Source organism: Bremia lactucae (genome assembly GCF_004359215.1).
Source record: "Bremia lactucae strain SF5 chromosome Unknown BlacSF5_NotPlaced_200_SHOA01000120.1_2678225bp, whole genome shotgun sequence".
NCBI classification, from domain to species: domain Eukaryota; phylum Oomycota; class Peronosporomycetes; order Peronosporales; family Peronosporaceae; genus Bremia; species Bremia lactucae.
In genome coordinates, this window is record NW_027152213.1 from 2,444,649 (window position 1) to 2,454,986 (window position 10,338).

Here is a 10,338-nt window from a genome sequence, read left to right on the forward strand (position 1 = left end):
TTCTCCTTAAGTACGCGGGGACTTATTCCATCAACGTCTTCCGACTGCGATTGCACTATCACAGTCGGTTCCTCCATGGTCAACTCTCTACTCGACCTAGGATCATCGTGTTGTCCCTTTTGGACAACCGGTATCGTCCTTAAATTTCGCCCGCTAGGCGTACATTCATTACTCAATCTACTCGACAATATTCAAGTAGTGGACCTTCGGCGCTGCCTGTGCATTAACACAGCCGCCGGCAGCTGACTCCGCAGTGTGATTAGCCTTCACACAGTGATTTTGTGCAGTCGTACTAACGACCGTACCACAAGGGAGGCCACCGCACTCACTCGTAGTACATCCACGCTTGTGGACGCCCCAAGACGTTCATCAGATGGCCGTCTGATGAACAAGTGGCAGGAATCTTTACGGATCGATGCTGCCAACTGATTCTTGGCTCATACTTTTTGAGCCAAGGTAAACATAGGATGACATCAAATTTGTCATCCAAATCCAGTACGATGAAACCATCATCGTACTACATCTTTTAATGTGTAGTGAAATTTCACTTCGCGTTTCATTACTATTATCGATGCGCCTGTGGCTAGACGCATCGTCATCCTCGTTGGAGGGACCTTCGACTCTCTGGCGACTGGCGACCATTAAAGTTATTCGGCGCCCCGCAGTCCACTAGGGCTCTAGGTGACAAAATATGTGTCAAATTTTTATATTAAGGTGATGAGGGATACCTCATCACCAGGTGCAGAGACACAAAATGACTGTGTGTAGGGAGCAACTTTCGTCAAGAGATTTGCAAATTCTCTTGAGTTGCTTGATCAGTAGGGCGTTGAGCCCCTACTAACCCCGACCGTTTTTGGCGGTCCGCCCCGCTGTTGCGATTTCGCAACAACGTCGGACCCGCGGCTGTTGCCCTTTTTGGCATTCGGTCCATAATTGCGTTCAGTACCTCTCGGTACTGGGCGTGGGGCAGTACACTCATGAGCGTAGTGTCCTAACTTTGACAGCGATTGCATTTCTGTAATCGCTTACTGTTGGAAAAGCGAGGTCTCTCGCTCTCTACATAAGAGAGCTCCATAGGTTCTGGACCTCCCAGCTCGTATCGTCTTGCAGGACGGGCCTGTCTCAAGCTAAAGTCCCCCTGTTACGCAACGGATATTGCTTCTTCAAGCGTATCCAGTTCCAAGCGGAACACGTGGGTCTTTACGGGACCATCCGTAAGACCTTGCAAGAACACCGTAATCAACGCGTGCTCATGAACTGGGTTGTTCGGGAAATAACTCGCTAGGAGTCGTATGTGCTGGGCATAGCGTGAACATCACGCTTGCCTTGCTTGAGTTTCAGAAGCTCTGAACGAGCTCTGAACTCAGCTCTTGGCGGTTCAAACGTCTGTTTGAGCCGGGCTTTAAAAGCCTCTAGCGACCCAAAGACATATGAGTCACGCAACTTAAGGCCTAGTGCCAAAGTTTTGGCACGACCTGCCAAATTTGATTAAGCAAGTGCGACTTGCACGTGCTTGTCGACGATATGACGAGCCCATATGGCATCGTCCAACTCAACGAACCATCTTAAAAGGGAGTCTTCTTCGACTTTCCTATACTTAGAGATGTCAAATCTTTAAGGTTTCGGGACGACGCGTGTGCGTCATCCCAGGTACAGGGGTCTGTACCTGTTGTAACCTCAACAGTTCTGCCTGTTGAGAACCTTGCTGATTCAGCAAGGCTACTTCTTTCTTCATCTCGTCAAGTTCATGCTGTATGAACTTGGCGATAGCTGAATGGAGGACATTCCTGTCCAAACCGGGCAGCATGGCCAAGATGGCATCGTTCCCTACGGTCGAACTCATTCGTTCGACCGACGCCTTTCTAAGTCACTTAGAAAGGAGTAGCTATCACGCGAAACGTGATGCGTATTTCCATTATCATCTAACATGTCCATGTTAAATGGTTGAACTGTGGTCCTTGGACGGACTACAAAGTACTTCCAGGTGTAATGGGGGACTACCGACTTGTACTTCTTTAGTACAAGTCCAGCCGCACTGCTTCAGTGCGAGTGGTGCCTCAGGTCACTTCACGTACATCAGTACGTGCAGGTAAAGACTCTCTTTGTAAAACTTGCCTTAAAGAGGGTTAATCATAAATTGTATTAATATAATTAAGTTCTTCTGTTCTATCTACTGAATACTAACTTATATATAAACTAATACAAAACATGTAATAAAGTCTTATCTGTCTTTCTCTTTGCGCGCGTCCAGCGCTGACTGGACCGCGGAGAAAGTAGATATAATAGTCTATATCTACCAATGGATAAGCTTTTAGAATATTTCCATGTGAAGTAATATTCTTCAAATACTATCTACCTTTTAGATAATATATTAATTAACAACCTTTAAGTGTTAATTTCATGTAACGATACACCCCATTACACCTGTCCATGCTTGAACGAACATCACTATGTAAGGAAATATGTATTGGTCAAGTACTCGATGGCTTTGTGAGGCTCATAGGATTGAATTTCTGACCAAAAAATTACAATTTCCTTTCTTAGCATACATGATTTCTCGCCATATTTTCGGACATTGTCCCAGGCAGTCTGATCAAATAATCTGCTGCAATTTTTGGAAACGTTCTTTTCAATATGTCATGTACATATCAACAGTTATGCAGTAGAAAAAGCTTTTTGAGTTGCGGTGTAAGAGCCGGTTCTCGATCCATGGAAATGACTTGAGGGGTTATAATAGAAAATTGTGTGAAAAGGTCACTTGTTGTTCCTTAGCTCATTTATTGTCGTCCAATGTCTCCTTTATTGTACATAAAAAGTTATATAAAAAGTCTCATTATATGCTGGAATCCACCGCGGAAATTGCTTTTGCGTTACAGAATTACAGAGGGAGACCCCACCTGCTCATTATATACGTGCAATCCATGACATTCGCTCTGCAATAACGTTTTCCCAATTCAATTGATTCGGTAAGGCGAAGAATAGGTGGGTCACATGGCCAGTAGGGTCTGCTTGGTACTGGATTGAAAAGGGGCGTCATAGTAAGGGGGCGTCATAATAAGGGCGAGGTAACCTTTCTCGATGATAAAATGCATAAATTTCACCGCAACTAAGTCACGTGGGACAAATTTAATAGGTTGGGGGTGAGATTAAGAAAAATGGGGGTGAGGTTATCACTGCTACAACATTACCATGTGTGGTAATATTGACAATATATTCTATACAGAATGTTGTTTATTACTTCTCTTAAAGGTAAAAAAATATTATGTGCGCTACCTCGTACAAGGGAGTGGTGACTAATACCAGTAGGAGTAAAACATCAACCTTGAAGTTCCAACCCAACATCACGCCAAGTTTGGAAATACATTACCTATACGCATTTTCAACATCTTTCGATGCTGCATCCTTCGGACTCTATGGATCAATCGTAATAAGGCAATTTATGACGCACCTTGTCTTACATTCAATGGTGTTTTTAGGCAATGTCTTACGATGATTCGCCTGCATTTACAACTGCTTTTTAAGACTCTTACCCACCCATACAAGACGAACTCGTCCAAGAACAAATTCCAACTTAATTCGTGTAAACACGAGTGGAATCGTTTTCACAATAGCGACCCATTCGACTTCTTCACCACATCCTAACCACTCGCCTCAAGCTTGGTTTACCTGATTTTCGAACCATGTTCTTGACTTCACGGTTGAGTTACAACTTAACTTAACTGGACACAGTACAAGATCACTTTCAACATTTAAACATCAGTGTTTCTTTGAAGATCTCAACTTCGACTATCACCTATTCATTACTAAGCTACGGAACTAATTCAGTTCTTCTATCACGCGGTTGTGAAGTATATACTTCCTGGTTACAATTGCAGTTAACAAGCTCGTTTTTCCGAAGTTCATTGCTATAACTGAATTGCCAGTTTCTTCTTTTTTGCAAAACTCAACTCTTCATGCGGGTATGAAGTTTCTATCAAGCTTTGGGGGTAACCGCTTTCGCGATATATTACCAGCCATTTTCCGACTGATATTTCAAGAAACCTCGTATCCTCTTCCACGATTTCAAGTACATTCGCTGTATGCCCCGACTTCTCCTAATCAAGCTTCTAGCCAAGAATCATGGTAAACATCGTCTTCGTTTTAACTAATTGAGTCCGTGAGATGCCAGAAGATAACTTCATTTGGCTAAGGGAAAAACAAGATCATTCACACACGATTGTGTAGCCACGTCTTCCAGCTACGGTCAACGGCTTGCACGGCGCAAATTCACTTTAGTGCTTTATCTCAATGTTACCTAAGTAAAATTGAGATGTGCGTCCCCACCTAGGTGGGTGTTAAATCGAGTAAGCCAGCTCTATGACTGACGCAGCAATTTCATCGCACATCATCTCGACAGATTAGAATTTCTTCCACATTACCTCAAGTTTAAACCAGTACGACATCCACATGACCTCGACCTTCGACTTTCACAGAAGATTTCGACACAAAACACCTATGCATCCGATTTCGCTTAGAAGATAACTCAGTCATCTTTTTGGCTCACCTAGTTAAGATAAATAAGTATAATGTCACGTATCTTAACCAGTAGGAGTAAAACATGCCGATGACCCTACAGAGAGCGCTTCTGCTGGGGTACAATATGCACTCGGCATCATCGCCCAAGGCGTCGATATCCAGCATCAGGCCAAAATTTGGTTGGCAAAGCGCTCTGTGGAGGCATGGGAAACACTCCTGACTTCTGTAACCACCTGACTCTTCGCAATCGAGTGACGTTGACGCGTCGGCTCCACAAGTTTAAGTAGAGTATGGCAAAGGCATAATGCTTTATCTGGGCTCGTTTGACAAACTGTTTCTCTTACTTTCAAGTAAGCAAGAGCCGGTAAAAGGGTCGCAACAGCAAATGGTACTTTAAGCAGTCTTCCGTCAGAATATGAGCTAGTTTCATCGATTGTGGCGATGCAAAGGACATCACGCTTATTAAGGTGAAGGAGAAGCTTATGCAAGAATTATATAGGCTACATAAGAAGGAGGCTACTTAAAAAAGATTCGCGTGACTGGGATTGCTAAAAATTGGTCCAAAATGTTGCGCGTCTCGCAATATGGGCGTTTTCACACTCAGAAGGGGTATTTTAGGGAAAGCGATTTGATGTGATCAATTTGATCACATGAAACGGGAATTCCCAGCCGATAGCCGATCCAGCAGTTATGATGCAGTATTTGCATTCGTGAAGAAAAATACACCGGATTGCTGATCGACAGAGGTACCACGTCACACATGATACCTCATCGGAAGGCCTTGTTTGAATTGAATTCAAGGGATTGAATTAAGTATCGAAGCAACGATTGTAGTAGGCAAGAAATGCTTGTCAAACGATCCGATAATTAAAACTGGACGGAATAATCATTTGCATGAAAAAAGTCCTGTTTGTCCCAGGAGTCGAAGATTATTTTCACTTGGTAAGCTTGCTGAAAGTGGCATAAGCCTTAGGTTTACGCGTTTGTCGTATACAAGTATCGAGCTTTTGCTTTGAGAACAAATGTGAAAATAGCGGATATGATTGACTATGAGCAGGAAGCAGCATGTCTCGTGGTAAACTCCGGAGGTGACACTCAGTGTGAGCTGCGGCACGCTCGCATGTGACACCCAAGTAAATGCGTTCTATTCAATACACAGCGTTTGATCAAAAGTATCCCTTTATGTAAGAAAGGCATCAAAAGTTTTGAAGAGCAAGCAGAAAGTCACGACATTTTTTCTTACCGTTCGAGTACAAACGACACGTAAGCCGGAGCTTGTGGACACGAATATCGTAGGATCAATGAAAACACCTCAAGCGGAAGAACCTTTATTTTGCCGATGACTATTCGAATTATGTCTAACTGTCTCTGATAAAATCAAGAGCGAAGTGGCTGGCAAGCTGGAGCAGTTTTAGGCAATGTATAAGAGCCAATGGGATGCATGCTTGATGTTTTTGCGATCCGACTGATGGCAAAGAGTTTGTGAACAAGACTGCGGCGGGCATATGACAACAGAATCGCATCGAGTCCCAGCGCTCTGATTCTGCCCTCACCCCAGAACAAAGTTGTGGAGCGCACAAACAGGACTATCACGGAGAAGAGCAGCACGGTGGTTTACTTTAAGAGCGTTCGGAGTAAATTGTGGACAGAAGCTGTGAACACAGAAGTGTATCTCAGAAGTCGTTCGATCAATTCGGCTAACCTTACTATCAAGCCGTACGAGTTGACCTTTAATACGAAGCCTCGAATGGTTCATTAATGTGTATTTTTGCAAGGATACGCTCAGGCTGACAATACGTAGAGGACGAAGGTGGAACTAAGAAGTTCGAAGTGCACGTTCCTCGGCTATGCTGATAACGTCAAGGGCTACAGAGAACAACGAGGTCAAAGTTACCCGCTCTGCGCAGTTAAATGAGTGAGAAGTAGACGGCATCTACGACTCACAAGCAATGGAACTTGACGCAGTCGTTCAGATTATATGAATTGAAGGTTCAGCAGCACATGGACGGACAACCTGCTCTGGGCGAGCTTACGGAAGCTGTCGAAGTATCAGTCTTAGACGTCGAAATAAACGATGTGGATCGTACGCGAAGCGTCTCTGTACTACTGTTGCTGCTCTAGTCCGCCCCGTTCAAATAAATTGTTAGCAGAGTCTCGACTAAAGCTTAAGAGCTTTAAGAAATCAATTAGTGTTCCGGGCTGAAGTGGAGCGCTTAAGAACGACACGTGAGCCATTGTTCATACTCGAAAAAGAATCAGAAGACGATGCGTCGAAGTCTAAAAGTGACGGTTCACCAACTCCTAAGCTTGCCAGGATTGACGACGACGGTTTCAATGCGGAAGTTTCAAAGAGCCTTCATTAAGAGTGGTTTCAGGAGCTGCAATGCGGATCAATGTTATAATGACAAGCATCCTATGACAGTTTCAGATGTGTTGGGCTTCTATAATTTTGTAGATGATGTGGTATTTGCAGCAAGGACAAACCATGTAATTAATCAGGATAAATAAGCGCTGAAGAATGCTTCTAAAACAAAAGAGCTGGGCAAGGCAGAATGTATTAAAGGCATTGAGATCGATCACGACAGGCCAGCGAGGACGCTTACCATCAAGTTTGACTCTTTATATCGATGACTTAATGATTAGGTCCATCCAACAAAATGCGAAGAGTGTCGACATACCACCAGGATTAAAGCTTGCGTCTTCATATACGCCTACTACCGAAGGGATACGTTCGGTCATGAGCTCGAAGCCAAGCGCTCGTTAATTATAATCCTTCTATAGATGCTAACTTGCACGCGCCCGGACACAGCGTACCTCGTCCCATACTCGTCGCTTTATCCGGAGAACCCCTGACTGCAAATTGGAGCGCGAAACCCCGTGTAGTGCACTTCCTGAAGATAACGCGATAAACTGGCGTCGTCTACCGATGCAGTGGCGTAGTCGCGTACTCAGATGCTGATTAAAGCAGCAATTCTCATGACAGACGTTCGGTATCAGGGGTTATGATCATGAGTGGGAATTCCCAGTAGCACTTAAGACGATGAAACGGCGAACAGTTACGCTCGCTCGGCGGAGTCTGAGTATATGGCTCTGAGCCTAATGCACACATGAAGTCGTATGGACACGGACAATGCTCAAGGACATGGATCACAAGCAAGTGAGAGGGACGTTTGGGAGGACAACCAAGAAGCAATAACTTTGACTAGCAACGCCGGATACCACACTCGGACGAAGCTTGTCGACATTAGGCATCAGTCCAAACGGAATAATATGCTTCAAAAGTCGACTTCATTTGCACGAAGAACCAGCTTGCGGATATGCTGAAAAGGCACTTGGGACCAAGATGCTCAAGTTTTTATCCGAGGTAACGGGTATCAAGTCCAAGTCGACACTTAAATAAAGACAGCAGTAGTGGTCAATGGGAGTGTTAAGAAAGGGTCGCTTAATACGCGTTGTGGAAGGCACGGGATTATTGTAACGGGGTGTCCCGTTTAAAAAGCATTCCTAAAAATGGAATAAAAAATATTATTTCCTATGAGAGCAAATAAATAAAGAAGTACAAATTTAGTATCGTTAAGAATTTTGACTTAAATAGTTCCGATATTACCAATTTCGGTAATATTGATGCAATAAAACATTAGCTCTATTGATTAGTTGATTTAAGTCTAAACCAACCCCGCCCATCGTAAAACGACACGATAGTGCGGTGCGCAACAGGGCCATACATAGTTATCAATATAATTAGTTTAGTAGTAGATAGAAGATCGTTACGCAGAAAACTAAATATGTTTATATTTCTCTAGTTTAAAGCCTTAGTCTCGACCTTTAAGCTAAAGACCCTTCCCTTGATAAGGAACCTTCCTCTGTACCTTTGTGTTCGTGATGTTTCGAGGCACCTAACCTAAACTGTAACCAGAGTAAACTCATCAATAAGAAGGAGACGGAAGGTAGTTTTTCGTGGATAATTTTGTAACGGGCTAAAGTTGCCCTAAATGTTACACAACCTCCCTTAAAAACACAAAGTGTACTTAAGGAGATGGTCAATTACTTAAGTAATGTAATTGGACGTACCACTTGGGTGTGGTTAACATTGTGACCCTCCCTTATGTATGTGATGTCCCTGAGAGCATTCATATTAGCGGGGATGACGGCTAGCGTCATCCGTTACGCGAGGTATCTAGAAAGACACGCTTGCAATAGATATTAGTATCTATCTACAGAAACGGGTTAAGAATAGGTATTTATATTTAATACGATTAAATATAAATCAGTCTGAAAACTACTTTCTACTTGATAAATGCGCACGAGGAGCCGGATTACCGCTCACGTGGCGACACGTTTATCAAAGTTCTTAGTGCGTTGGGTGAGGTCGCTAAGGCACCTAACAAAACAATCTCATTGCACGTGAAATAAGTCGGTCAAACCGCTTCTTCGCTGTGCTAAGGTGTGTGTTTAATTAGAGCGTAGTCGCATTAAGACGTGCCTGCTTACACTTGGTAGCACTTGAAATCCTTCCCACGACTGCATCTCTGAGCGTGTACGTGAAGATGAGACCTAATATTGATCTGGCTCATTTCCCATATCTCTCCGAACATCATCGGGGAGGGGGGGGGGGTGACAGAGTACTTGGCGCAGGGACCTGGTGAACAAGCCCTGGCCAGGCTCTTGGGCAGTCCTCCTGAGCAGCATGTTGCTCTGTTAAGCAGTTTGAGGCATTCGTGCTCGGACAGCGGAGAGCAGCCGCGTCCGAGGCACAGAGCCATGCTGTGGCGGAGTCCGTCACTCATACTCAGGATGAGCTGAGGCATGAGCAGGCTAGGAGCAAGGGTCTCAACAGGTCTATTCAGATACTCTCCGCCCGGCCGGATCAGCCGATACCCATTCGGATGGACCTGCCCAATCGGGAAATGCTGTAGGCAAAGCTCAGATTGATGCCACAAGAGTGCAATCATGACATGAAAATTCCACCGAAGACCATCAAAGACCAAGTCACGTGATCAATCGCAGTGCCGTCAAATTTGTACACCTCAAAGAGCACAATGAGTTGAATTGATTTGTCATTGATAGCAGCATTTGATGGATCCATGCTGTAGGTTTCATTACGTGGATAAAACGAGCCGTGCTCTGTCATTCACGTGCAAAAAATCACAGCTGTAACACGTAGTTTTACAGGAATCTAACATAGTAGGTATGGATGGTGCATTGGAATTGATGACTCAAATCTCTTAATATTGCACCAGAGGTAAATATGGCAAAACTGAATAACAACATTTTCAGCTTCACTTAGGCGACAACTTTGAAAAAACGAGCAACCTCACCTGAAGGCGGGTACGTCGTAATGCGGCTACGCTCTACTTAGACATACACCCTAGCACAGCGAGGATGCGGTTAAACCGACTTCTCTTGCGTGTAGTGAGGATGTTGTAGTGGGTGCCTTAGCGACCTCACCGAACGCACTAAGTACTCGAGTAAAGTGTCGTTGCGGGAGCGGTAATCCGGCTCCTCGTGCGCACTTACTAAGTAGAAAGTAGTTTTCAGACTGATTAAAATATAGTCGCATTAAATATAAATACGTATCTTTACCAATAAAAATGTCATCTCTGTAGATAACACTAATATGTATTGCGATCGTATCTTTCTAGAGACCTCGCGTAACGGATGACGCTAGGCGTCATCTCTCCTATGATACTGCCGAGAGGTCGATCATAAGACGAAGTTTTATTGACCACAGCTAAACTGGCAGGGTCACTAGCGCAAGTTTCTGTCGTTGACATGATACCCTCGCGGGTCATCGTCTTATTGACGAAACTATGTCCCTCTTTT